Source organism: Podarcis filfolensis (genome assembly GCF_964270895.1).
Source record: "Podarcis filfolensis genome assembly, chromosome: 12".
In the NCBI taxonomy this organism is placed as follows: Eukaryota; Metazoa; Chordata; class Lepidosauria; order Squamata; family Lacertidae; genus Podarcis; species Podarcis filfolensis.
Window position 1 is genome coordinate 22,533,011 of NC_139614.1, and position 23,292 is coordinate 22,556,302.

At 43.9% G+C, this 23,292-nt stretch overlaps 1 long non-coding RNA gene across 1 annotated transcript; it reads left to right on the top strand.

Moving 5' to 3' along the window:
* LOC310745343 lies at window positions 1–2,963 on the top strand. Its single transcript, XR_014540088.1, has 2 exons — window positions 1–1,984; window positions 2,859–2,963. It is a non-coding gene; the product is annotated as an uncharacterized lncRNA (long non-coding RNA).
* Window positions 2,964–23,292: the final 20,329 nt, after the last annotated feature.

Sequence of the window (23,292 nt, forward strand, 5' to 3'; positions counted from 1 at the left end):
ACTCAAGGCGAGAGGCTTAACACCTCTCTTAAATGTATTAAGGCCAAACAAAAGCCACATTCAAATAAATGCGAGGCTAAATACGTTTACTCGGTAGTAAGTCTCTCTGCGTTGAGTGGGATTAAACTCCTTGTTAATGTAATGACTTTTATAAGATTAAATGGGTCGTCAGAGGCATGTTCCATAGTTGGTTATCCTCTGCGAACATTGTTGTTGTCGATTGAGAAAGTTTGGGCAGCCTTAAGACCTCCTTGGATAAGTCAAGGGGGTTGCAGAGGAAGAACGTGCATCCTTTCCTGAAATCAAGAGAACTGAAACCGCTGTTGATCTGGGGTACCATCTGGGGAGGAGGGGTCTTCTACTACAGGGGGCCTCCGCCCCTCCAGTCACACGCGGGAGGAAGTTAGTGATGAGCAGTTGACTTTTTAACGCCCACCATGGGAAACAAGGAAAGACTGGGAAAACACACAGAGAGGGAGGGAGGGAAAGAGAGAGAGCTGGAGATCTCCTCCCTTAAGCTGGGTCTTCCGTGTCACATCCAAAGCAAGGAAGCGCGAAAGGATCATGGAAAGTCCCTTCCCGTAAACAGCTTAAGAGAGTCTTTAAACTGCTGGGAGAAAGGAGTTAATTCAGAGCCTAATGATTTCTCGGGGCAGGGGGTTGTTGGCAAACTGACAGGTTATTTTGTCTGTGGCGAGTTGGCACCGGCTTTGCTTGAGAAGGGAGGAGTTTTCATACTGGCCAGACAGGAGGCTCCCCTCCTTTTCCTCCTAGGGCGTATACTCAATTAGACCCGGATTTGTTAACACCCTTTAGTCAATGAATGGGTGGTAGTGGTAGTCAAAGCGGAACATCAAGTGATCTATTTTTTCCACCCCTACTTTAAATCCGCATTAGTCACGGTTTAAATCCGCCTCCAGTCACAGCCAAAAATTAAGAGTAGGAGTTATTCCGTGTTCGTTAACACGGAACAGAAGAGTGAGGGTTCTGTGTGGCTTCTCAGTCGGGGCTTTTGAGAGAGTAGAAGGTTTTCCACACTCTTTCTAAAGAGGCTGATTGCTTAGCTCCTCTGTGACAGCATCCCGCCTTATCCGGGATAGAGGCGCTCCATATTACAATAAGGGTACCGTAAGAAGAACAGTAACACCACGTGGGATAAATTCAGACGAACCTCCCTGCCCCCCAGCGCTGATTATCTCCTGACTGGTGGGCGACTGAGATGAAGAGAGAGAAAGACAACCCTATACCAATCTCGGTCCAGCCCCGCGAATGTAAATTGCGCGGCTGGCTGCTTTGAAATGTGGGGAGGGAAATGCTTCCTTGCTTTTTCAAAGCCTTTCCATCAGTGGGCGATGCCTGCGACAGAATACCTTTGGCGGGTCGTCTTCAAACCGGTAGTATAATTGCAGGGAACAGGAAGCAATGAGAGGGAGGAGAGTCTCGGAAGAGGCCCTTAAACTGGCAGTCCTATCCTTCTCCAGCAGCAACCCCCCCTCCGGGCCATTAGTGGGATGATTCTAACCAGATCTGCTCCCTGACCCTGTGGATTTACGTTATATAGTGAGATTAAGTGATCTGATAAGCCTCCTGAACCACAGAGCCTACCTTGAAACATGAAGGCCGACTAGCAATATTTGTCAAAACGAAAGTGCCTGGTCACTGCGCGTTAAAGACTGGGGCTGGATCAAATCCCCGGCAGACCTTGACCCGAGTCCAGGCTAAACGCTGATGCCAAAGAGCCCCACTGAGAAGCTATGAATGATCTGTTAAGCGTGGGATCAGGATCTCAAGCGGTTATTCTTCACTTTGAAATTGGGTTGTGACCTCTCTCTTTCTCTCTCTCTCTCCTGCTGTACAATCGCATAGGATGTCTACACTCAGAACTCGTCCTCGTTGAGCTCGTTGAGATCTTCACTCAAGGAAGTGCGTACAGGGCTGCAGCCTAGATCCATGTCATTCCCTTTCTGTCTACCACCTCTCTCTAGTAAGTCCCTAAGCTTCGCCATTTGAAGCCGCTCTTCACATCACACTGATGATTCAGCCAAAGTGAAAGTAAACGAGATTAAGAACTTCCTTTTGTGCTTGGTGCGTACAGTGGTACCTCGGGTTAAGTACTTAATTCGTTCCAGAGGTCTGTTCTTAATCTGAAGCACCACTTTAGCTAATGGGGCCTCCTGCTGCTGCCGTGCCGCCGGAGCCCGATTTCTGTTCTTATCCTGAAGCAAAGTTCTTAACCTGAAGCACTACTGCTGGGTTAGCTGAGTGTGTAACCTGAAGCGTATGTAACCTGAAGCGTATGTAACCCGAGGTACCACTGTATCTAAATAGGAAATATATATCTATTTATTCAGTTCATTCATTGTAGTTGTATCCAACCCGTTCTCCAGTAAGTTCGGGAGAGTGTGCATTGAGATGGTTGGCTGTAGTGTCTTCCTTCCTTTTTGCCAGTATCACGCCCACCACAGTTCTCTGAGGTTCGTTAGTGAAATTTAGTGAGTGCCTCCGGGTATTATTCATCTCCTCTGGATCTTGAAAACACACACACACATTCAGATGAAACACCCAGGTGTAAAGTGCCCCACTTCAAAGGTCCAGAACCGTCTGCTGCGTCACCCCGGAGCAAATCCTTCAAAGACGACCAGCGCCCTCAGTCAAAGTGAATGACAACCCAACAGCCACGCGTCATCCTAAACATCACCTATTTATTACAGAAAATTGCCTGGAAAGGCAAATATAATATGCAGAATATATAATATGTTTTAAACGGTTCTCTTTTTATCCTTTTCTAATCTTCCTTGACTCTTGGAAAGGCGCCATAAAAAGATTTAAATAAATAATTTGTTTCTTCAGCGTTCTAGGAATCTGCACAAGGAAGAAGGCTGGACGCTGGAGTGATATTTTTGTTGCCGAACCTGTAGATCAATGTTAAAAACACTTAATAAAATACCCTTCGGAAAATGCAAGTTTGAATATATTTCATTTGTGTGTATTGTGTTATTGAGAATTCCCAAGAGACCCAAACTTGTCAAATAATAATGTTCATTATGCTGAATCATCAGTAACTAATTTTGGATTTTCCTATCTCAGTCCCCTCCCCCCACATTTCAAACACAACAAATACAAATGTTAAAAAAAGGCTCTACTGTCTCTGATCCAACCCACAAAACGTCAAAGAGCTTGATTTGAAAGAGAATCAGATTTAGCAAAGCAGAAAGCCTAATTTGTTAATGGATGCTATTAACTATAATGACGTAATTATCGCTGTTTTATTAAGTCTATTTTTACGACAGTGTTAGAGTTGAAACGCTGCAATGAGGGAAATAAGCAGAGCATTTATTCTTCAGCTCTCTAGAAAGTCAACTCTGCAAATGTTTTTGAGACAACGTGAACCTGGAAAAGGCAATATGTGCATATATGTGCGCATATATTTTCGGTATTTGGCTATAAAATGGACAGAACAATTTGTGTATTATTAACAACATCACATTTGGTTCTTTAACTCACAGTCGAAAACAAATGGTTTAAAAAAATAATAATGACCCAAGCAGGAAGCAATTCAAACCATATTAAATAGCAGAAGGGGAGAAGAGACTGAGCGGTAGCTGCAATGATGAAAAAATGCAAACAACACTTTATTATTAACATTTATTTACATAGCGCCATCTATGTACGTGTCTCTGCACACAATTAAAGTAAGAATTTCCACACCAGGGGCATAGAATCTAAACACATAAGGAGACTTCTATTATTAATCTTGGTAGGCAAAGAGGACGTGCTTCATGTTATCATTCTTACATGCAGAGTATCTTGCCATTTTTCAAGTTAATCCAGTCCAAGTCTGCCAACAGGATGATTGCAACGAAGTCAGATTGAGAAGAGTCCTGTTACCCCTCCAATATTCAGTGTGAAAGTGCACTGTCTCCGAAGGCTGTCGCGCCCGAGGGCTATAGGAGACAGCACAGTAGAAATCTGGGCATCCGCTTCTGTTTATATGCAGTAAATAAATATACACACAAACTCATTTCAAACTGCTCAAGTGCATTGTTGTAGTTAGTTTAATCTCACTGACTAATTTTACCCTGACTGGCTAAAATCTAGGTACTGTATTTTGGATTAGCAACAATCTGAACAGTTGGGAAGTCTATCAATCACTATAAAAGCAATCTATCCAAACTCTGGCACTTTTAAATGCAATGGGTAGTGCAATTCTGTGGATGCCTAGAACCACTGCGTTCACCCCTAGGAATCTATCTATAAGACTGCAATTTAAAAGCAGTGAGACAAACAAATTTTTTTTATTTTGGCTGGTTCCGACTTCCTCATTAAAAAAAAAAGCAAAAGCAGCAACCTGTCCTGTCTTTTAAATAAAAGAAATTACTGAGTTCCTCCTTAAAATTGAGCATCAACATTGTAATTCTCCAGTGTTTCGAAAGGATGCCTAAATAAGGCAGAGGGGGAAAGCTGGACCTCGTGTGCCTTTCACGTAATTGTTTGCACCGTCTGCCAGCTTTTACTGCAAAGTCGTAGGTATCTTCCCAGATGCATTTGGGGGTAACAAATATTAATATACACTGAAATAGCGATGAAGCAAATGTGAACAATGGAAGGGTTAATTAGACCTGGGCGGGGTATGTAAAACCAGATTCTTTTGGCTGTGGTTATAAATCACTGCTAAGACCTTTTCCTTACTTCATTTTGAAAGCGCCTCCAAATTATGGGGTCATGTAGAACAGAACAGGTTATTTCCTCTTTCCGTCCTTCCTTCCTTCCTTCTTTACATCTCTTGCAAACCTTTATATCGTGCCTTATGTATCTTCCGACCTGCCTACATATATGTCTGAAAGAGATGCAAAGACTGAAGGACCGATCGACCCACCTACACCAAAGGAAGAGGTTGCGCGCACGTAGTCTATAAACAAAACAAACGTCCCGAAAGTATGTTAAGTCCCTGTCATATTTATTATATTAGAATGTTAGACCCCCCAAAATCTAATCCCAATAACTATTTCCCATGCGGTAAAATACGCGGTGGACGTAATTTACAAAGCTGGAGTCTTTAGTAAAAGACATCTCGTTCATTCCATGTTTGGTGGAAGCCATGCGAATAACCTCCATAAATTTCCCAGCGCTCTTTCTGCGATTGTGTACACGCACATTTTCATTGCAATTCACATGACGTCTGCACTGAATCATATAGGAAAGGAGAAGGGTGTCTGCATTAGTGAAAATGGTGCATAATTTTCAGAGTTGCTGCTGCGGATCGGGGGACACGCACAACGCAAATATTAACTGTATATCATTCCAATTCTTTCGTTGTCTAGATCTCTAACCAACTAACTGGTCTAAAAACGAGTTCAGCCGGAGTGCTTGGATTTAATTCAGCTCCAGTGAAGCCAGTGGAATTAATTAGTCTGGTTTATATTTGGTTTAAGGTTCATTGGCGGGCATAATTAATTTACCGGTGTGTATCTATCTGATCGACTTCTCAATTGGTCCATATTTGGACAACTTCTTGATTCTGAAGGCGATTTGATCCGATGTCAGTAATTAGTTTATTTCAACTGATAAATTAAAGCAAACCGGATTCAAGCCAATGGTTCCTGGGTCAGTCGGTTAATAGGTGCAGGCTGCATGTCCAGCACAGCGCCCTTCAAATGGAGTTGAACAGATCTCAGCTTTTAATCAAAAGAAATCAAGGGGATTTCCTCCCGCAGTTCTTCTTCTGCTAGATAAAACAGCCCCCATTTCCTAACACTATGGATCAAACCTATCCATTCTTAAGGAAATCAGCCCTGAGTGCTCACTGGAAGGACAGATCGTGAAGCTGAGGCTCCAATACTTTGGCCACCTCATGAGAAGAGAAGACTCCCTGGAAAAGACCCTGATGTTGGGAAAGATGGAGGGCACAAGGAGAAGGGGACGACAGAGGACGAGATGGTTGGATAGTGTCTTCGAAGCTACAAACATGAGTCTGACTAAACTGCGGGAGGCAGTGGAAGACAGAAGTGCCTGGCGTGCTCTGGTCCATGGGGTCACGAAGAGTCGGACACGACTAAACGACTAAACAACAACAACAACAACAACATGGACGTGCTTTAGCAGAGACAGCCTTCCCCGTCGAGGTTTCTGATGGAAGGAAATAACAACATCGTTAATGCAGGCGGTGGTTGCTGGCGAGGGCGTGGCGCAGGGCATCTGAGGTCAAATCTCTAGTACCAGCTCGATTTGACCCAAGAGATAAGCATCGCTTGCTGAAGGCAGCAGGGAGAGCTTCGCCTTTGATTGGGATGGATGGTCCTGGGCTCGGCCCAGTTCCGCCAGACTAGTGTAGAGGGCTTTGAAAGCCCCGAGGGCCGTATCATAAGGTGGCTCTGGGGTGGAAACGGGCAATGTGTCATTAAAGGAAAGAAAGAGCTTTAAAAAAAGAGAGATAATGGTCAGGGTGTCCAGACTGCAGCTTAGTCGGTCTCTTTCATGTCCCATCCTCTGTTCCTGCACCAGTTCCATTGGGGCACCAGGAATCCCATCCTAAATACATACTGCTTAGAAAAGCAAATCCCATAGAGGACTTGCTCTTAAGTAAACAGTGCTCCCAGTGCTATCCTAAAAAACAAAAGAATGAGCTTAAATTGGACCTTGATGCTAAGCAGCGAGTTCCTCTTTCCACATACTATTATTAGGAGCCATAATCTTCATGGAAGGTTTAGGGGGATACCAATGGCTTTCTTGTCCCAATTATTTATGATATGCTGCCATCAATGGATCATACTGTTCTGGGGTTATTGTTAGGGATGCTGGGACTGGTCTATATTCCAGGTTGTAAACAGGTTGCATGGCTTTTGCACAAAGGGATGATACAGATTATAATACACATATACTTCACTGCATAAGTCTAATCAGTGAATGGCTTTGAAGTGTAAATGATACAAAATACTATCTCTTGTACTTGATTTGTGGTGGCCAAGCCCTCGTGCTGATGTTTTAGTCCTGGGGCTATGTGCCTCTGGGAACTTGCATTTCTAAATTTCCACCCAAAAAAGCCCAGGGTGACAAAACCCAGAGGGTTGTTTCCAGAGCTAGCCATACTCAGAGTAGACCCATTGAAACGAAGGAACGTGACTAACTAAAATCTATTAATTTCAGTGCGTCTAATCTGAGTAGACCTTAGCTGGATACAGTTCAGAAGTACTAAGTATGTGTAATCTTAAATATGTATATAATGTATGGTTTTCTTGACTGGCATGATTCAGTTGCATTGTCTAGTACAGGAATAGAGAACTTGGACCCAAATCCCTTCAGTCGCAGCTACCATGGCTATTGGCCAAGGATGATGAGAGTTATAATTTGGTAGCATCAGAAAGGCCACAGGTACCCCATCCATGCACTAGCCAATGCAATTAAAGTAAAGCCCAGGATACAAAACAAATCATCTGTAGTGCTAATAAATATATGAAGGCTGTCCAGTCAGTGTCCCAAGAGTCTTCAGCCTTCCCCCAAACTGATACTGTCCAAATGGGAGGCTAATGGGAGTTGAAGTCCTGAACATGTGAAGGTCACCAGATTGGAGAAGGCTGGTAAAATTCACTAAATTGGTGAGAGCTAACTTGGAGTGGCACAGCCCAGAAAAGGCATCACCCCTTGATTGAAAAACTGGGCCATACAAAGAAGTCCAACAATTGTTCTAATAGAAACGCCTCACTAATCTTTTCCTGAAAAAATCAAGAAAGGGAGATTTCAGTAAAGGGTGATATGCCATAATGAAGCTCAATTTTTCAAACAGCAGCAGAAAGGAACATAAGGATGTCTGTCTGTTTGCTCTTTTACATCTGCCTAGCCAAGGCACTTACCCATTCACATGAAAAACCATGTCAGGTGAGAATGGTAGATTACTTTGCATAAATAAACTCCTTCAGTACGTTAAACCTAGAGTCTGTGGGATGTAAAACACAGGAGCAGTCAATTACAACATTCCTAGAGTGTACATGTTAAGACATGGGGAGGGATGTCCATCCAGCCAGCAGGTAAACTTCCTGGGACAGACTTCCTCCGCATGTGACCAGAGGTGGGTGTGGCCTCACCTGTGCAGGTAATGATAAAAGCACAGGGCAGGGGCAGCCATATCTCTCTTGCCTCTCTCTCTGCCATCTTCCTTCGAAGAAGCAACATCTAAAGATGCCCTCTTGGCTCCCAGCCAAGAGAGGAGAAAGGGACTATCTTCCTATAAGATAGATTCTAAATGTATTTTACCTTTTTAAGCCTGTCTGCCTTCTGGGATCCTATTGTGAACAGAACGTGAGTAAATTCTCTTTATACTTTTATGAAAGACTGTGTTGTGTCTTGTATTTTAAGAGGGAACAAAGGGGAAATTACCAATTATTATAGAGGTTCTAGCGAACTTGAGCACACGTTACCATTGCGAACTTAAAAAGGGGAATGTCTTACTCTGCTGATATTTTGGGAACTTGTTAGCACAAGTTGGATAAGGATATAATCTCACAATATATCCTCTCCTGCATCCCTGAACATTCCCACAGAGTCTATCTTGTTTTCTTCAGTGACCAACAAGAAACACAGTACAGAAAGGGCAAAAGTAGGGCAATAAGGGATTGTTCCATCTCAACTCTATTCAGTCACAGAGGAAACACTTTAGTGGAAGATCTTCTAGCCTATCAAAAGTTTTCGTGGTCTATTTTGGCTCATAATATAGGGAAATGTGGGAGGTCATATGGATCAATGAGACAGAGTATACAGTTCTGGTCAAAAAGGATATTAAAAAGGCAACCAAAATGATCAAGAGGATGGAGGAAGTCCCCAAAAAGGAAAGGATTCCACATCTGGGATTTTGTAACTTAGGAAAAGTAAGAGGTGACATGATAAAAAAAATAAAATTATGCATGGAATGAAGAAAGTGGATAGAGAAAAGTTTTCCTTCCTCTTTCATAACACTATAACCAATGAAGCTGAATGTTGAGAGATCCGGGACAGATAAAATAAAGTACTTCTTCATGCAGCACTTAGTTCAGTTATGGAACTCACTCCGACAGGTGGCAGTAATGGCCACCAAGTTGGATGGCTTTAAAAGAGGGTTGGACAAATTCACAGGGGAGACGGCTATCAATGGCTACTAGCCATGATGGCTATGATCTGCCTCCATAGAGGCAATAAAGGTGCAAACCACAAAAGGGGAGAGTGCAGTTGTCCTTGGGTCCTGCTTGCAGCTTTCCCATAGTCATCTGGTTGGCCACTGAGAGAACAGGATAATGGACTAGAAGGGACACTGAGTCAAGCCAGCAGGCTCTTTTATATTCTTACTGTTCACCTAGTCCAGCACCTTTCTTCACAGTGACCAACCAGATGCCTCTGAAAATCCAACAAAGAGGGAATGAACACAATATGGTCTCCTGTTCTTCACCCCTAGAAGCATTTCAGAAACACATTGCCTGTGAACCTGAAATTTGCACAAAATCATCACCACTTCTTGTCACCATGAATTACATAATTCAAGAGTTGGATGGCTTCAGGCCTGCAGGATGTTCAAATTGTTACCACACTACAGATTTGTATCAAACAGTTTTATTTTTGATGTTTGTAAAAGTAATTCCTTGCATAGAATGAGCCTTCCTCACAGCTGCAACACAGAGTCAATGTTTTCCATTGAGCTACCCAGCATGACCCCAGTATATTCCTGGTTACAGTCACCACCAGCTGATAAAATTGTAGAGTTAGAAGGGAGCTTGAGGGTAATGTGGTCCAACCCCTGGCAATGCAGGGATCTCAGCTAAAGAGCATCTATAACAGATGGCCAAAAATATACAGTTGTCCCTCCCTGAAGCAAAGAGTGTGACACACTGTTCTCAGCCACCTCAGTCAGTAGTAAGAAATCACTTGTCCTCATCAGCAAGATCCCCTACTCCACTGTGGAGATGCTTCAAGCTTTAAGTATGGCTTTGTTGCTCTCAATTCTCCTTTGGAGAGCCAGTGTGGTGTAGTGGTTAAGAGCGATAGACTTGTAATCTGGGGAACTGGGTTCGCGTCTCCGCTCCTCCATATGCAGCTGCTGGGTGACCTTGGGCCAGTCACACTTCTCTGAAGTCTCTCAGCCCCACTCACCTCACAGAGGGTTTGTTGTGGGGGAGGAAGGGAAAGGAGAATGTTACCGCTTTGAGACTCCTTTGGGTAGTGATAAAGCGGGATATCAAATCCAAACTCTTCTTCTTCTTTCCAACCCCAACTCCATTCTAGAGCCCCATTTGCACTATATGTTCAAAGCTGTATCATAACACCTTAAGCACTCATGGCCTCCCACAAAAGAATCCCAGAAGCTGTAGCCTGCCCAGGGTGCTGAATGTTGTTAGGAACCCCCTTATTCTCACAGAGCTACTCTTCCCATCAATGTATACATAAGATTAGGATCCTGCTCTCCTCACAGGGTGCATAACTTTACACTTATATTGCACAAGATTTGCCATGTTGTTTCCATTCATGTTGTTTGGAGACATATCAGAACTCTTCACTATTTGCTTGGGTATTCAACACCGTGAATAATGTTGATGTCATTTGGTTACATCATGCCCATTCCTAACTAGGGGTCATTTCTGAATACGCTGAATGTACAGATCCTGATACAGATCCTTGGGTGAACCCACATCCTATCTCCCGTTCTGTAAGAACTGCTATTTTTTCCTCTGTTTCTGGTTCCCCCCACCCCCCCCGTGCTAATCCACAAACAAGTACTAATCCATAAGAGGACTGACCATCTTGTCCCATGATTGCTAAGTTTATTCAGGAGGCTTTGGAAAGGAATCGTCAGGCTTCAGGGAATCCTATCCCTCCCACCGTGACAGCCAAGAAGCAGATAAACAAGAAGAGTTCTTACTAAGTAGTTTATTCAATATTCACAGAGAGACACGAAGGAATGTTGTCTCTCTTAGATAATGGTGTTGCCACCCCCTCAGTCTCTCCTATTCTATGTCATCCCTCCACCAGCTGATCTGTGCTTTCTGCCTCTGAGCTTTCTAGAGGCACTGAGTCTGTCAGCTGTCTCTCCCCTGGTGTTTCTTCTTCCTGCTGCTCTCCCAATATTTCCCAGCTCCTCCCCTCTGCAGCCTTTGAACTATGACCTTCTTCAAACCACTGATCTAGATCTATACTGTTCTCCTCTTCTCAGGAAGGTTCAGGAAGGGAGGGGGTGTTGGTCCCCACCATTCCTCCTCAGTCCAGTCCCTGACAGGAATTTTGTTAAAACCTTTTCAGAAGTCCAAAGACATGCCTAGTTGCAACACTTCATGTCTGTGGCAATCTCAAAGCTGAACCTTCTAAAGTTGAAGCCAAATCTTCCACATATTTCTTTTATGAAGGTCAATCATCAGTAATGTAGGTCTGAAAACTATATCTGTAATGACAGATGGTTTTAATGTTGCACTGTACCCAAATATTAGGCTCAAGTTAGGTTAAAGTGGGGACGCGGGTAGCGCTGTGGGTTAAACCACAGAGCCTAGGACTTGCTGATCAGAAGGTCGGCGGTTCGAATCCCCGCGAAGGGGTGAGCTCCCATTGCTCAGTCCTTGCTCCTGCCAACCTAGCAGTTCAAAACCTAGCAGTTCTGGTTCGCCAGAAGCAGCTTAGTCATGCTGGCCACATGACCCGAAAGGTCCCTCGGCCAATAAAGCGAGATGAGCGCCGCAACCCCAGAGTCGGCCATGACTGGACCTAATGGTCAGAGGTCCCTTTACCTTTACCTAGGTTGAAGTATACACTTACCTGAGAGTAAGGGAATTGTGCTGTCATACCCTTCAACATTTCTGCAATGAAAATAGGGACACCCTATTATTATTATTATTATTATTATTATTATTATTATTATACTCCACCCATCTAACTGGGTTGCCACAGCCACCTCTGGGCAGCTTCCCACATATACAAAAACATAATAAAACAGTTTTTAAAAAACTTCTCTATACAGTATAGTTACTTATCTCCTTGGCTCAGGGGGTCGCATAACTCCATACCCTCCCTCATTTCTCCAATGAAAATAGGGACGTCCTAAGGAAGAGCAGGACATTTCAAGATCAAATCAGAAACCAGGATGGCTTCTGTAAATCTGGTACTGTCCCTGGAAAACAGGGATACTTGGAGGCTTGTTTAGTCTAGAAAAAAGTCTCCTGTGCATAAATGATGATAGGCCTCAGGTCAGTTGGGCATTTAGTAGCATTAAAATTGTAATATATTTCATGAAGATCTACCAGTTTATCCCATTTTAACCAGGTTATAGCATCCCCTTCCCTCCCTCCCAACAGCTGTATCAAATTACTACAACCACCACCAGTCCAAGGTAGGGACGGCTTGATCAGTGACTAAAACAATATAATTTGAATCCCTGGAAATTCATCTCTGTTGACAATGAGACTGAAAGGATAATAGTTCATTTGGCTTTTCATGATCAGAGCAAAATGAGGCACAGATTGGTAAGAGGCCAGAGGAGTAATTCTTGTACTACACTCAGTTGAAGGTAAAGGTAAAGGGACCCCTGACCATTAAATCCAGTCATGGACAACTCTGGGGTTGCGGCGCTCATCTCGCTTTATTGGCCGAGGGAGCCGGCGTACAGCTTCCGGGTCATGTGGCCAGCATGACTAAGCCGCTTCTGGTGAACCAGAGCAGCGTACGGAAATGCCATTTACCTTCCTGCCGCAGCAGTACCTATTTATCTACCTGCACTTTGATGTGCTTTCGAACTGCTTAGGTTGGCAGGAGCAGGGATCGAGCCATGGGAGCTCCCCCTGTTGCAGGGATCCGAACTGCCGACCTCCTGATCGGCAAGTCCTAGGCTCAGTGGTTTAACCCACAGAGAGTCCCAACACTAAGTTGAACTGCCCCTATAAAGGTGTTTTGAAATTCTATCCCTATTAGCATACTGTATTATGATTACCAAGTTTGAATATCCATCTCTAGCTGCTACTTTTTTCTCACATGCTATTTAAAGAAAAGGGAAAATCCACAGGTTGGATTATGAAGTGTCATTCTTTTGGTTTGTTATTTAAGCATGCATTTGCACTGTGAATGTTGTGAAATACTGAGAGTGTCATATATGATTGCCTTTACTGAAAATCAAAATGCTCTTGCAAAGTAAAGAAAAAGAGTATCTAACTCTCTATGGAAACCTTAAAAATATTTTGATAAAACATTATCAAAAATAATTCTATATTTTATTAAAAGTTCAAGGTGCTTAGAATCAAGCTGTGTATTGTCCACATTTTAACTCAAGGGCCTTTGAAGAAAGACTGGAGGAAACTGGAAAAGATTTGCATCTCAGTTAAAAGGAATACAGGGGCAGCTAGAAAAGAGCCACAGATTTAACTCAGTCCAAGATCAGAAATATCCCCACATACTGGCAGGATTTATGAGCTGGGCTCACAAGACAGAGTTTTGTTTTGAATCCCACAAACACGAAGCAATGGTTTTAAAAAGTGAGCATGTGCAGAGCGATTCACCAATGAAAACCCACAGTCTACTCTCCCAAACCTGGGATTATGGACAGGGCTTTGGGGAGAGTGAGCATGACCCACAGGAAGCAGAAATTGCATCCCTCCTATTTCAAATAAATGAAACACCAGATAAATGATATAAGGCAATTTGCAGTGCATAGTCACACCTTAGCACTTCAGTTAAGTCTGGACAGTCTTTGGAAACTGACCATTAGTTTGCTAAGGTGAGAAGATAATCCTTTTACTTTACTTACTTGGAGAGAGAGAGAGAGAGAGAGAGCTGTTGTCACTATTCCATTTTGTATACAAATCAGGACATTTATTCAGTTCCTTTATTTTAGATGGAGACCTGCTGTATGCAAGGAATTTTTGGAATCAGTTTGTTGCCGTATTTCCCTACATTCAGCAGACAGATTGAGAGCAAGGTATTTGCAGAGATAAACTAGAACTCCACTTGCATTCATAAAATGGGTTCAGCAAAGACTCATTCTTCTCCTTGTTATTTGACACACCAAAGAGTAGCTCTTCTCCAAAACAACAGGAATAAACATTCTAATAAACTGTGGAGCTCAGTCAAGCATTGCTACAAATATAGTGTGGTTTTTCAGAAAATGTAAATAACATTTTAAAAGACAAACAAGCAAAGAAGAAAATCTTTCTCTGTGGGAAGTCCAGCAACTCTAATGGCATTTACTCAGGGGAAACTTAAATAAGAAAAGATGCACCCTGGCATTTTAAATGGCACACTCCTGCATTATGTGGTGCCTTACAATGACAACACGTATCACAGAAGTAGCATGTGAGGGCCTGAAAATCACTTTCTAATATCACATGGATATTGTCTATGTTGGCCAAAAACAGTCATTTCCAAGCTTCCTACCATCTGTCAAGGAACATTTTCAGTCTTAATACATCAATCAATGATGCTCTGCACTCCTCTGTAACTTCAGTACATTGCAGACAATTCTGGGGCACGTCCAAGTATGGTGACCAGAACAGTAAGGTGTTCGGAAAACAAGTTCCATATGCAGTGGTTGAAGGAGCTGAGTATATTCACCTTGCAGAAGAGAAGATCACGGAAGACATAATAGCAGCCTTCCCATATCTAAAATTACAGCCACAATGAAAGGGAAAGGACATCAGAGTTGGTGCTATAAAACTCTTCATCAACCGTCAGAAGATATTTGAGTGGTCCACCATCAGTCAGTATTGCATGTGTGAGTAATAATAATAATAATAATAATAATAATTTATTACTTATACCCTGTCAGTCACTCTGGGTGCCTCCAGCCACTCTAGGCCACTCTTGACTGAAGCTGGTTTCCTGCTGACATTTATACTCCTTCCTGATTATCAGCTCCCTGCCTTCCCACAGCCAAGACGAAAGTGAGGAATGAGATTTCTGAATGGTGGGGCCCTGGGTGCAAAAACATGGCATAAGCCAAGGAAAGGCTGCAGGTAGTGTCTCTGGGCAAAGAGATCTTAGCACTTCGAACTGTGCCTGGAATTTGTGCTTGGGAATCAGTGGGGTTATTTTAAGACTGGTGAAGTATGTTCTGTTTGTCAGATTCCAATCAGAAATCTAGCCACCATCATTTTAATCAAGTGATACTTCTCAGCTGTCTTCAAAGGCAGCTCCATGTACTATACACTGCAATAATCCAAATGGTATATTACGAACACGTGGATAACTGTGGCCATGACACATCTGTCCAGCACTCAGCCAATCCTACTCCAAAAATACAGCTACAGCAAAGAAGTCCCCGCCCCCCGTGTATCTTTGGGCAGAAAAAAGTTATGACTGGTGTTTGAATTGTACAGGGACAACCTCTTCTCCAACCCCTGTAGGAAAGGCTCCTACTCCAGCTGTTGTTATGAGGAGTGACCAACAGTCTCAGTACTGGCCTGACTTGAAGGGCAGTCTGAGCATGCTCAGAGCTATTTTCTTGAAAGCTACACCTCAAAATACATTTTTTGTAGCTAACCAGGAGAAGGGATTTGGTTACAAGTTTGAGCAGCTTGGGTTTTTTTTTTTAGTTGATTGTTAAGAGAGAGCAATGGTGACCCAGGTGAGTATCTTTCTACAATATTTATGTTTTACTTAATAATTCACATTCAGTTTTGAGAAGAATTTGGAGGGGAAATGGTGGCTTTTGTGTGCATTGCAACTTTCAAGACTTAGGTTTTATTGGAACTGCAAGGTTAGTGTATGTTTCTAGGCTTGAGAGAAGTATGGCTGTCTAGCAATCCTGAAGACTCCAGCTACAAAAGCTGAGGTTGATGAAGAAGCCAGAGACCACCTAGAGTTGTGAATCCTGGAAGACCCATTCTCTGCACGGCAGACCTTTTTCCTCCTAGCCTTGGAGGGCAGGGCCCTGACTGACTCCAGCTACAAAAGCTGAGGCTGCTGAACAGAATATTGGGCTAGGGCATTGTCTGGGGGGTTGTTGGAGGGGTGCTGTTATTGATATTATTTTGTGTGTATTTATTTTAGATCTTAAGATTTATGTGGAAATTATTCAATTTGGTTTTGTATTTTTATATGGTATTGTTTGTAACTACTTTTGTTATGTTGTAATCATGTGTGTTTTCATGTTGTAAGCCGCTGAGCATAGCTTGAACTATGGAAAGGCGGCATACAAATAAAATTACTTATCATGTACGTATGTAGGTTTAAAAAATGTTGTGTGTGTGTGCATGTTTGGCTACTGTGAAAAGAAGATGTGGTACTAGATGGGCCTTTGGCCTGCTTCAGGAGGCCCCTTCTTACAGTGGTGGTTATACTGTTTATACAAAAGTTGAGTAATGTGGGATCACCTTACTCAATACAAGTAGAGGTTCCTCATTTGATGACACAGGTGCACTCAGAGCATGCTTAAGTCGTTTTTTTCCAAGTCTCATAGTTCCTAATCATGACTCCTCTTATAGGAGCCAACTCCTAGGGGCTGTGAGGGCTTCGGCCCCCACAAAATTGATAGGCATTGCCATTCAATTGGTGTGTGTATGCCATGTCATGTGATTGATTATGTGGGGTGGGGCTTACCAGCCCACCCCACAATATTTTATTCAGGTTGGTACCCTTGACTCCTCTGCTCAAGTCTGTCTGTGAGCAGAGGCTGTGATTTGTGGTGAGTGGTCAGTGGTGCTAATACATAATCTCTGAATCACACTTTGGGGAGAATAATCCCTGAAAACACCAGGGATTGAACCTTGCGTGGGATGTAACCCACTGGGAGCAGTCAAGTACAACATTCCTTCTAATGCTAGAGAAGACATGCGAGGGAATGTTTGGTTCAGCCAGTCGAAACTTCCTCTTCCTCCTGGCTGGAGCATCCTTCCTTTTGCATGTGATAGAAGGTGGGTATGACCTAACCTGTCCAGGTAACAAAAGGACGGGTCACGTAGCACACCTCTCTCTTTTTCACTTCCTTCGTCGTTTGAGCAGCTTTTAGCTAGAACTGCTCTGCTAGTTCTCAGCTAGCAGAAGCACCAGGATTATCCCTCTATATGGGGTAGATCCACATGTACATATTTGTAACTAAGTCTGCCTTCAGGGATCCAACTGTGAACTGATGTAAGTAAACTTCTTTTATTGACTTTGAATAAGGTTGTGGCGTCTTTATTCTTTTAAGAGGGATTCAAGGGAACTTACCAGGAATGTACAATTCAATCTGAAGACAGACTGAATTGTATAATAGTGAGAGGCTTACACAAGCCTGCAACCAGCTATCTGCTGTGCATGTAAAAGGGGAATGTAAACTCTGCTAAGTAAAGGAACTTGCTAGCACAAGTTAGGAAGGATATTAATAAACAATATACCTCTCCTGCCACCCTGAACATTCCCACACCTTGGACCCGGTGCATATAATGCAGATGCTCTAATCCTGAGCTGTGGTGAGCTCGACCATTGGTTTCATGTAGAGGTCAAATAGAGGTCAAACAAGACGAAACAGAGTCCCATGACATACCAAAGCCATACTAATAAGAGGCAGAGCAATAGTTGCCCTGCACCATCTTCCAGAAATGGTCATCCAAATAAGCTCAAGTACATTGTCCCCAGTCCCCACCACAGTCAACTAGAGCAAAATTATATCAGTGGCTTGGGTTTGGGTAACCTGGAGAATGGAGTCCAAGCATCACTTTCATCACAGACTTCTTGCTGACCTTGATCAATTCAAAGTATCATCAGTAAAACTGAAATAAATGAGATGCCTCTTGGAAAGGGAAATATATATTTTTAAATTCTCTTAACCGCCCCCTCCAGTGAACTTGATCTGCAATAAACTTGAAACAAATGAAAGGCAAGACTTGTTCACACCATGCATAATTCATAATTCACTTGTGGGGTTCAATGTGTGAAGTGTTGGCTTTGAATTTTGGGGATGCAGGTTCAAATCTTGCTTCAGCCACAGAGCTCACACTGGGTGACAGGGGGCCAATAGCTATCTCAACAACCTAGGCTACTTCAGCCATGCAAGAGGGTTGGGCTAAAAATGAATTTTATAATAATGAAGTATGCTAATGGCTGTGCCTACTGGTTTTTATAAAGAGATTAGACAAATATAGTATGAGCCCACCTCTTGTATTCTCTTTGCAAAGCCCTTTGCAAATTTGGTATTGCAATGATGGGCTGGAAATCAGGGATGCTGTCAGGCAGTGATTCAGGGGAGCCGAGCCCTGGATCTTGTGTGACGGGCTCTCCTATCCCTCCTTTTCAAAAACAACTTTGTTTAGTGGGTGGCTGGGTGCTGATGAGACCCACACCCACCACCATATTTCCCAGATGCAGACTTTACATGTAAAGTAACATATGCAAGCGGTATGCAAATTTGTGTCATAGGTCTGTGCCACAATCCTTTGAGTACTTAGCAACACCTCTGCTGCAGATATCCCATCCAAAGGTACTTTAGCATCAAATGTGAGCATGCTCATCATTGCCACTACATGCATGGGGAATCCAGGTAAGTTGGCTTGTCTACAGCGCTTAATTTGAGCGAAGTTCAACCCTGGAGCCACTTCAGCGCCTAATTCCAGAACACGTGGACTGGAATCAGTTGGGGGCAAGTTTCTTATCAGCGTGCTGATCATTTGCAGAAGAAAGTGCCTCTGCACATGTGCAAAGTCCTCTAGCTCCCGAACTCCTGAGTCACCACAAACCCCCCTCTACAGTTGTGGGTTTGGGGAGCCCCTGGCACCTCTCCTTTCAGAAATTAAGCGCAGTTCATCCGGAGCGTGTTACGGACACCAGCAGCCCTTTCCACTAAACGGAATTTTTTGGCTGCTGGGGCCGCCGGTGGAAAATCCGAACACTTCTGCACGACCTCATTCTCTTTAGGCGGGCACTTCTCCTCCTTCGGTTTGGTGGGCTGTGTGCAAGAGTCTGTCATCGCTGCCCTGAAAGGTAGAGTTGCTCTTCATGGTCAGCGACCACCGACAAAAATAAAGTAAAATAAAGTGCCTGTTTCACGTGGATGTCCGGATATCAGAAGGAAAGTAAATCCAAGCTTTCTTGCCTTAAGGAGGGCGCCTGGATGGAATGGAAACGGGGTGGATGAGTTTGATTATTATTATTATTAATAGTGATGATGATGCTAAATGTAGCGCATGGGCAGTATGGGTGCCGCCCCTCCCCTCAGTCCCCCTCCTCACCATTTCTATCTGCGTAAATTCCAGATCTCCTCCTCCGCCTCCTCTCATTTATCACAAAGGCTCGTCCAAACTGCTGTCTTCTTGCGCCCCCCACTGCTGACGAGCCGCAGAGATCAAAAGGAGCCACACAGCCCATTTCTCTCTTCCCTTTCCTTCCCTCTCTCCCTCCCGGCACTGAGGGCTCCGTTTGGTTGCCAGGCTTTGCTTTTGTGCGCGCGTTTGCTGCCTCTCCCCGGAGCGACTTCTCTTTCCCCTGCAAAAGAAACCTCCTGCAACTTTGCCAAGGAGGAGAGGAGAGGAAAGGACGACGGCGCAAAGATATTCCGAGTCCTTCCTGGACTGCAGCGGAGCCTTTCCAGGTGGGGACCGATTCCTGCACGACCCCGCGAGCGAAATTTGGGCTAGTCTAACGGGTCCGACTGCCAAGCAAAGTCTGAAACGGCCCGAAATTTCCACGTTTAGCCCATTTCCTTGGAGGAAAGGTGAGAAACGGGGGTTTCTTTGTTTCTGTTTCTTGGGGGGGGTGTGGCGGGTGTTTTAAAAGTAACAGGAAAATAATAATGGTGAAGATCTAGGGCAGGACCCCGTTTGCCCCCACCCAAGATATTTGTTGAACTCCAACACGCAAGTATGGCCAAGGGTCAAGGGTCATGGGAGCTGCAGTCCACCTGTATGGAGGGCCACAAGTTCGCCATCTCTGACTTAGAGAGGTGACTTCAGCAGTGGACGATATGTGCTTCTTTTATATTTCAGGCACTCGGCTTTGTTCTCATTAACCTGCAGGAAGGTCAGATTTTCAGGAACCGAATTAATGCAGACTCCGCTGGTCCTTTGTTTTTAAGAGTATCTGAGCCCTTACACTCAATCATTACCTATCATCATCATCATCTCTGTACTATGGCACAGGAGAAGTATTCTGTGTAAATCCAAAACTTGTCGCAACACAGTCAAGGGACCAAAGTCTGATGTCAGCAAAATTATACACAGCCAGTAAGAGAGCATAGAAGGGATCCCTTAAGGCTGATTCATCACTATTTGACTCCTCTCGATCAGCTTGCATTACTCACCATTGCAGTGGTAAAAAGAGGGGGTTTTCTCCAGCTATTGTGGCTATATTCTATTTCCACTGTCAGAGCCAGTACACCTCTTAATATCAGTTGCTGGGCTTCACAAACTGGGAGAGTATTCCTCCGCTCAGGACCTGATTTGGGGCATCTTGCTGGCCACTGTAAGAATAGGATGCTGACTGTTGCCTGATCCAGCCGGACTCTTCATACATTGCTGCCCTTTTAATGAAGGATTATTGGCAAAGGGGAATTCTGACTCGCTTTAGCGACTGTGAAGCCCCAGTCCCCAGTCCCACAAAGCATTAAGGTATGTGGTGTAAGATGCTGATCTATCTATCCCAATGTTATTTTCGTGTCTAATCCTGTTCTTCAGTCCTACCCACAAACCAGTAAGGCCGAAGCACTGGACTTCATCATTTAGAGCAGTCTTCTGGGCGGCGTACGGTGGACACGGAACCGTCAGCGATTCACCGGTCGCGCAGCCTGGAGACCCTTTGAGCGCTTTTGGGCCAGTCTGTCTGCCTTTCTCTGCCTCTGCCTCAGTTTGTCTTCTCTGAAATGGGAATGCTAATCGTCTAGGATTGCCGGATTGCCTCGAGAGTAAGATGCAAACTGCGAGGCGCGTTGTATGGCCTGCGCAAAACAAAACCTAGCGAAACGCTCGCTGGAGCCAAAGCTCAACGCTTGAGGAACTCGGAAGTCAATCCCACTGTTTTCAATGAGGTTTCCTCGCTAGCAGGCGTGTTTAGCGTTGTAGCAGAATCCCAGTGGCAGAATTAAAAGAACTGTTGCATTGAAGCCAATGGGACTTAACTTGGCCTGGGCTTTCGCGCCCAGTTTAATTTCGGGCTCATCTGACTGAGAGATGGACGGCTGACGTCAAATATCAGTAACAAAGAGCCCGGCGGCCCCTGAAAGACCAGCACATTTTGGATGGCATTTGCTAGTCTCTCAGGTGCCGCGGGACCCTTTCTTTTGTTTTGGTGCAAGGGACTAACATGGCTACCCGCCCTGAAGCAGAAATGTATCCAACACACTTCCACGTATTTGAATGGACGTGCTGTAACGGCATGGTAATAAAATCTGCTTTTCCATTCATTTTAAACTGTTTATTTGAAAGGTGTTTTTTTATTACGCGCGTGCGTGCGTGTTTGCTCGTTCAAAGCCCCGAGTCCAATTTTAATCATTCCTTTATTGTTTTACTGTTGGTAATTAGGGTAATTTATTAAAGCAAACAAACTTAGAAACTAATTGCATCTGGCTTTTCCCTCTTGCATAAGTGTATATCCGAACCTCGCTCCTTTCTACTTTTCTAGGTGGCTTCTGTGGGGTGTGTGAAGAACTCTGAAGGAAATGAATAGCCCTAGCCTGGAATAAAATCCCTCCCCCCCCAAAAAAAACCTTTAAAAAAAACCAGGATACCACGTTTATACTACAGTAGGACGATAGAAAAGCATTTTCCTAGTTGCAGTTGGTGGAACAAGAAATATCTACAATACCAAAGGTGTGGGGGGAGTCACACTGATATTTAATGTCCACTTTTTTCTTGAATATGAAAGCTTTTAATGTTTGATGGACTACTGTATTTTAATAGTTTGTTGGAAGCCGCCCAGAGTGGCTGGGGAAACCCAGTCAGATGGGCGGGGTATAAATTATTATTATTATTATTATTATTATTATTATTATTATTATTACAATCTCCTCGCGCCAAAAAAAATGTTAGGTGAAATCATACTTGTTTGAATGAGGTTGTTTATAATCGCAAGTTTCCTGAAGTTGCTTTTGCTTCCCAAATAAAAGAATCGGGGAGAATTGTGAGACAGAATTAACCAAGTATAAATCGTTTCATCGATCACCTTGCATAAATGAGCCAATGGATGCCTCCGGTCGCCTACCTGGATTCGAATAAATACTGAGCTTTGTTCAACCAGTTGTTGTTTCGAAAATGTCTTCCAAAAAAAATTAGACAAGGATCGATCAGGGTCCACGATCCCATCAGAAAACCGATTCAAAACCAGGAAGGTGATCGGAGAAGTCAATATATTTATACTCGACAAATGAAATAGAGTCACGGGGAATCCTCGTTCTTGCAACAGAGTTTCTTTCAAACCCCTGAGGCATCCCTTGTAATTTCATACACAGAGAAGGACGCAGGTCGCCATCCTAGAATAATTCTGTACTATAGTTTACCATCCTATAAAACAGGTCAGCGTCTTTTTACATAGAGAAGGCCTTCCTATCTTAACAAAATAATGTTTAGTTTGTTTAAAATCGTGCATTTGTAGCCAGGACAAATACCTTCTTGAAAAACTCTGTTTATTGAAATGCCATCCATGGAAGGAAGAAACAGAATATTGCGTTGAAATTTGGAAAAGACAAGAACTACCGTCCACCAAGCGTTTGCTCAGGTATTATCTCAGTTACGTCAATAGAGCGAGGGCCGAAGTATTGCGGGTTTCAGTCCAAAATATTCAATCCCCATTTGATTGCTTCGCGTTATCATGCTGTCGACGATTGCGGGGAGGGGAGGCTGAAAAACAATGTACAGGGGCGGAGCCTTGTCCCGTTGCCCCTTTTGTGGTTTGGAGGGGTGGTTTTAAACCGCTTTAGTAACCGTATATACCGAACCCATGGATTGGTCTGATCTTCTGGCGCGAAATAAACACGCGCGAACTTGGATCTGCTTCGCCCTGAGCTGTAGGGAAAGGAGCTGGGAGCATCAGATGACAGAGGGTTAAAGGAGAGGCAAAGATGAACCCCTGTATAAAGGAAGAGGGAAAACAGCTGGTTCGTCCACAGCTGCCTGGAGTTGGGGAAGTGAAGAGACAAGCAGAGATAACTTTCGCAGGAGCAAGAGGAGGAGCCAGAGAGCAGGGACGCTGTGTGTGTGTCTCTTTCTGCCTGCCTGCCTGCCTCAGCTGGCTGGCACCGGGGAAGGTGGATCAACCGCCCTCCCCCGTTCCTTGCATTCTGGAGGCCAGATGTTCATTTTTTTTAAAAAACCTGACTTCCACGGAAAGGCTTTTCACCGAGTCTCAAAACGCCTTTCCGAGATCTTCTGAATTGTTTCAAAAATGCCCCTTAGCCTCCCA